The sequence below is a fragment of the Corvus hawaiiensis genome, chromosome 1, assembly GCF_020740725.1.
Source record: "Corvus hawaiiensis isolate bCorHaw1 chromosome 1, bCorHaw1.pri.cur, whole genome shotgun sequence".
NCBI lineage: Eukaryota > Metazoa > Chordata > Aves > Passeriformes > Corvidae > Corvus > Corvus hawaiiensis.
Genome location: NC_063213.1, coordinates 69,055,743 through 69,062,922, shown reverse-complemented (window position 1 = coordinate 69,062,922; position 7,180 = coordinate 69,055,743).

Here is a 7,180-nt window from a genome sequence, read left to right as displayed (position 1 = left end):
CAGATATTTTACCAGAGCTTTGTGACAGTATAAGGTATTTTGTAAGGTACCTGGAACACAGAAAGTGACACACAATTCAGAGGAAAATTGTAAATTTGTGTTGGTGGAACGAGCTAGACTCTCTTAGAACAAACTTTCATAATCCTTACATAGAAAGATGTAATAGGTAGGTCAAGTTTCAAAAAATTATTTAGCATCTCTTCTGTCCTTCTTACCTCTAAAAAGAGATAAACTGACATAATACATTACTGTTTGAAAACTATTTGTTTGTAGTTCAATAGTACTGGAGTAAAATGTGCAGCATTAAATTCAGTTTTTAAAAATAAGGACAACATGTTAATTGAAATGTATCTGAGGTTCAGAAATATTTTTAAGCATACCTGGATACTGTTTGTTTGGATCATTTTAATGAGCAGTATACTTTATTATCATGTTTGCGATGCCTTAAAACAATCTCAATTTTCAAATGGCCAACGCCTCCTGCTTTCTGAAAACATGGCTCCCTCAAGCCGCCAGCACATAGAAACTTCAAAAACTGAATGAGAGTTCAGTTTATAGTTCCCATATGTCTCCCTTACATGCAGATTCTCAGGATTAATATTCTAAAAACCTTCTAACCAGAAAGGAGCTACCCCATGAGGTTTATCAATCTCAAAGCCAGACCATATGCTTCTCTGGAAAAGAAATATTTCCAGCTAGCTTGTGGCGGAATAGACAACTCAGACTGAAAAGAAAACACACTCTAATGTCAACTGTAAAGACAGGTATCCCTTTAAGACTTTAACATACAGGTTTTATCCAGAAGGGGGTTTAGGTCATTTTTAGTGATACAGAGATGGGCTGTCATAAAATTTCGTCTCGCTTTTGCTGGTGTAATACAGAAATAATACCACTGAAATCAGGTGGATCAGTCTGCCTGTATATATATATATATATATAAAATTGCCCAGTCATAAAAATGTTTATTTCTTTTTCCTCTCTGTACAGGCTGACAGGTGGAAATGGTGATAATGGTGGTAATGGTGGTAATGGTATCAATATCCTTGCCTTTCCAGGTGGTAGGATGAAAAAAGAAAGGAAAAAATTCCCCATATAATCATTAAAATTAGCAACAGTTAAGGATTCAGCTTGTCTTCACCTTTCTGACAATGAAAAGCACAAAATGAAGTGCTTTGAGGGTAACTGGCAACAAGACTAGAACCTCACAAAATTTTAGAGGAAAAACACTGATATCCCATTTTAGTAGCATCGCAATAATTATAACCCAAATTCCAATAGTTTACTTCAATGTTTTTCAGAGTTTTGTCACAACAATAAGTTACCATGAGGTAAGCAAGGGAGATAACTTACTTCAAGACAGTGAAAATGGCAGATTCATGTATCATTATTGCATTTATCCATTGTGCAGCATAAAGCAATGTAATTTACATCTTTCACTGAAGCACAGACTACCTCACATTTACTAAATAATGCAAGTGTGCACTCTGGCAGTTAACATGCAGCAATAGAAAGACTTTAAGTTCATATCACTGTTTCTTCTCACCTGCAACTTTCTCACAGGACTGTATTTTGCAACCTCTTTACTAATTTACTGTCCCTTCTTCACTAAAGTGCCCTCTTATACAACCACATGAAGGAATAAATGCTTCTGATTACTTTCCTCTTCCTTCCTCCTTCCCTCATGGCTAATTTGTAATATTTATTTGCCCTTTCCTATATTTAGGTCATCTTCCACATCATCATTTGCACTTTAGCACTGTATATTTTTCCTTCAAAACAGCTCTGTAGATGTTATATGACCTAAGAGAGGCAATAGTCCTTGGCTTTATTTTTGTAAATATAGATTTCATATGTCTTGGATTTCTTGGGCTTGTGTTACTCAGGTTCTAATCTGTTTGAACTCCTGCATGTTGCTGCTTTTGACCTCCTTAAGGATATTCAACTAAGGGTATACCCACACAGCATTTTTCAGATGTATATGCCTCATATGCCTATCCTTTATGTTGGAGATACTATGTAGCATTTTAAGCCTGGTGCTAAGCCCACTTTGCTATATCCTGACTTTCAGCAGAGCATTTTACATCAAGCACAGAACTGCAGGAACCACAGCTGCTCAACATGCAACCTCTATAGCTGGTTAACTCAGGCTGTAAGCAACACTTGCTCAGGCTCATCTGAACAGGATTAAGAGGAACCTCTTCATTTAGCTTCGGTATCAATTAATTTTTTCATATTTTCATTACATTTTACTTTTGATTCAGTTGTCTAACCCAAATGTAGCTCAATTTACATTCACATTATTGAATCTAAGCTTGACTATCCCCTTTATCACTCCCCCAAACTTGCCAACCTGTAAAACTCAGTTCTTTGAGACAAGTTAGGGTTCCAGCTTATGTATGGTAAGTATGTGCCTTTTGGGAATGGATGGAAGTAAAAGGTCATGGCAACCAAAGGACTTGTGTCCATACCAGCTTCTTCTTCCAGCTGAGAGGCAAAATTGTCTACTGATTCCAGGGCCCTGCCCCCCCAGGCAAGGTGGGGAGAAACAACTCTTGGACCCAATACAATTCTCCCTATCACCATGCTTCTTCTCAGTGTCATCCTGGTAATAGGAACTGAATAAAGGAAAACTTCATTTAACTCTAGAGTCCTCCATCTCTCTCTGTTGTGGAAGACATTTCTCAATGCTAGCCAAGTAGAAACACCTAGTTACTGTTACAGTCCTGCTGGCCTTCCAGAAAGAAGAAATAAAGCTTCCCAAGCAAGCTCCCATGGAAATTACTGTTCCCACTCACCTCACTCTTCCTTTTCTTCTCTCCTGTGACCAAAGTCAGATTAGACAGAGCAGTGGCTGTCCAGAAGACTGACTGTACCTGAATATAAACCCTGGCTTAAAATACAGTGCAAAAATCATTGGCCAGGAGTCACACAGAATACTAAAATCACCTTCAAATCCATCATCCGCAATTATTTTCTGGGTACCTAATTAAAAATCCATTTCCTAGACTCTGAGGAATACCAATGATTCTCAGAGATGAAAATATTAAAAGTTAAATAAATAGTAGATAAAAAATCAGGTTGTGATACCTTATACAACATTATCCCTGTCACAGAAAATGTGTGCAATTTATATTTGTCAAGAGTCTGGAAACTGTGGAAAACGAACTGAAACTGAAATACCTCCTCTCAGACATTGTTCCTGTAGCACAGTCTGCACCAGACACACTGGAGGAGGCTCAGCCTGCTATTGAGATGCAAAATTATTACGTCAAGGTATTCCTCATCTACTTTGTGCACAAATTACCCACTGGCTCTGTGACCATTTTATTTAGCTCATTTGTGTTGATTTACGTATCTTCCAAAAACAGGCAACATCTGAATTTTCAAAATGGTACCTTGAATTGTCTCAATTAAAGCTATTTTGGTTTCGTATTATTCTCTCTTTTAATGCCCGGGTTTTTTCCTCCCTTCCCCAAATGTATCCTATTCATGTAAGACTCAGATGTTTTAACTGTCTTTAAATTATTCTAAGAACAGAGTTTAAGTCAGTGTCAGATCAAGTGAAGATAAGAGATCTGTTCAAATACAATGGATGTTGTCTGTGTACAGAGTACAGAAGATTTGATGGAGCTGCCAGTTTAAAGAGGTGGGAGATGAGAAAGGTACCTGTAAAAGGGGGACTACTGATGCTAAATCTACATGAGCGAGTAGTGTGGGCATGTAGAGTGGAAGAGTTGGAACTGAAAAGACAATAACAACATTGTACAGGTTTCAGGGCTTATAGATCGTGGTGTAAGCAGGGCAAACACAGCTCTGGTATTTCTGTACCCATTTCTGCACTCTTCTTCATTCCACTCATTGTTTTTGAAGTACACCTCTGAGAAAGGCCTGCCCAGGCATGCTGTACAAGAGATGCTGAGGGCAGCTTCTTCATTATCAGATGAGGTGCTTCCACCACACTTTGTGTAGAATGCTTAGAATAAGTTCAACAGTGTGAAATTTAGGAAAAATGATGCTTTGTTTTGAAGTTCTGAGCAGAAGTTTCAGGAGGATCAAAAACTGATGAACTGGATGGGTTTGAAGTCCAGTTTGCATGCTCAAAATAATACAAGAAAGAGTAAGATCTAATGAGACAGACCTGAGGACATCTTCTTTTAATAATGCAGACATTTGGACTGTCTCCAGAAGTCATTACTTTGACAACCAGAGTCCATAAATTTTAAACTGTAAATGTATTTAAAAGTACATTTGATATTGTCTGTTATTTTTTACTAGCCCTAGTAAACATTAGTCTGTGCTTTATGACATACTGTTAGCACTTTCATCATGTAATTTCTTAATCAACACTTATTTGGAGAGGTTTTGACACTTGTTTTTGGTTTGCCCCATCAATCTTATTTTGTTTGCAGAACAATAAGAAAACAACGTCACAATCAAAATAATACCAAAAAGTTACCTATGCCTTTGCAGCATTTGATGCGTATTATGTATATAACGAATCTCCAACCATATCATCCTGAATGGGGAAAAAAAAAGCAAGAGGATGATCAGTCAAGGCTTGATTCAGAAAGTCATGTGTTAACCAGACTTTTTCAGTCTAAAAGCAGTCATGAAGAGAGTCATGGAGATTAAAAAAAAAAATTCCTCTGTATGCAAAAAAAAAATCATTATAGGTTCAGCCTAAGGTAGAATCAAGGTGAGCACATGTTAATATGTTTAACATAGTCTCTGCCAAATAGGAAACTGTTGTTTCCCATTTTCTGTTGGTTTTGTCATTCATTCATTATGAAAAAAATGACAGGGTTTGCTGCAACACATACATTACCTAGCTCAACAACAGTGCATTAGGAGACCTGGATATTGCTGGGAACATAGTTTTTCTAGAGGACAGCTCAATTAACATGCAAGCAAATAAAGGAGGACTACTCAGCATCAAAAAGATTGAGTTATAAAATAATTATGAAAAACACCTAGCAATAATTTTAGCAGCTCCAAATCAAGTATTATCTTAAAAGGCAAAGGAACAAAAGAAGTAATTCAGTTTTCATATCTGCTCTGGGCACCAACCCAAGAGTATGTGCATGGTAGTACTGGGTCTGTGTAGCCCAGTATCCACTTTTGGATGGCTGCCAAGGGCAGGTGGAGGTCTGAGGCTCAAAGGTAGTTTTCTGCAGCATGTTTTCTGGCTTTCTTGTGGAGACTTGGGTTCATGTCCTACTCTTGACATCCAAATTTAAGAGACACAATCCCTCCTACTGGTGGCAGTTCTTTAGGTACACACCAAGGTCAGTGATCAGAAGCAGATGTCTGGGGAAGAGTACAAAAATGGAACAAACATATGATGATACTTTTCCAAATACTCTCCCAGCAGCCAGCAATTTGAGGAAGCATGTGGGAGACAACACGAGTGGGGAAGCTATCACACTCCCTCTGGGAAAGCAGCATGACTAGGGCCCATCTCGGTGCCCGTACATAAATGCGCACAGCCTCGGAGCAAACAAGAAGAGTTAGCAGTTCATGCAGTTGTAGACCTGTGACCTCATTGGGATTACAGAGACATGGTGGCATAGCTCACAGGTTGGGAATGCTGCAGTAAATGGATACAGGCTTTTCAGGAAAGACAGGCTGAGACAGCAAGGAGGAGGGTTTATACTCTATGCAAAGAAGTGGCTAAAGTGCATGGAGCTTTGCCTTGTACTAGGTGAAGAACCAGCTGAGACCTTATGACTAAGAACAAGAAGACAGACCAACACAGGTGATGCTGTGGTAAACATGCTAGAGACTGCCTGATCAAGAAGAGGAAATAAATTAAGCTTTCTTTAGGCATCCAGAAACCTCAGGATTGCACATCTAGGTACTCAGCCACTGCAATGCCTGATGGAAGCACAATAAGGCTGTGGAAAGCAACCCAGGAGGTTTCTGGAACATATTGATGACAATTTTTTGACACAGGTTATAATGGGCCTGCTTAGAGAAGGTGTTCTCCTGGACCTCATAGTCACGGGCAAGCCACTTAGGTAAAGATGAGCTGACTTAGCTGCCATGACTATTAGATCATGGAGCTAAAAATCTGGAGAGGAGGTAGATAAATAGGAGTTTCACAACCCTGGACTTCAGAAGAGCAAATTTTGTGTTAGTCAGGGATCTGCTCAGTAGAGTACCATAGGAGACTACCTTAGAGGTCAAAGGGACCCAAGTCAACTCTCCATCTTTTAACAGAACTTCCTCAAATGCAAGAAAGGTCAGCTGCAATGAGCAGAAAGTTGAACAAATATGACAGAAGATAGCTTGAGTGATTGGAGAACTCCCAACTGAGCTCAAATGCAAACAAGACAGGACAAAGAAGGAAGGCTACCTAGAAAGATTAGATACATTTCTGGAGTAGAAAGAAAATAATTAGGAAAAACAAAGCTCAACTGGAGTTGAAAGTAGCAAGGTATATGAAAGGCAAGGAATAAGAACTTCCACAACCATGCTGGCAGAAAAAGCAAGGGCAAAGAAAATGGAAGCCTGGTGCTTAATGAGGGAAGAGATTTAATGAGAAAGGACATGGAACAGGCTATTCAGATATTCAATGTTATTTTGCTCTTGTTTTCACTGATTAGATCTTCCCTCTGACAGACCAGTTTCCACCGCCTAATAACTGAGAGAGTGGGAGTGTAGAGGGAGGCACAATTAGGGAGCTCTTAAGCTAATTGGGCACGTACAAGTCTAAGGGACCAGATCAGCAGCAAAGGATATTGAGAAAAGCCAACATCATACCCATCTTTAAGAAGGGCAGGAAGTACAGGAAAGTACAGACTGGTCAGCCTCACCTCAGTCCCTAGCAAGGTAAAGGAGCAAATCCTCTTGAGAACTATTTCCAGCCACAGAAAGGAGAATGATGATTGGACCAGCCAGCATGAATTTACCAAGGGTAATTCATGTCTGACTAACTCATTTGCTGCAGTGAGATGGCAGGTTGTGTGCATAATGGTACAGCAGGAAACGTCCTACACCTTGACTTTAGCAGATCTTAGACATGGTGTTTCATAACAACCTTTAGACAAGTAAAATACAGACTGGATAAGGTGGGTAAAAATTTAGCTGGACCATGGGACTTGAAGCTCAGTGATCATCAGTAAGAAACCTCAACAGACTCTCAGTTACTGGTCATTATCCCTCAGAGGCAAATGCCAGT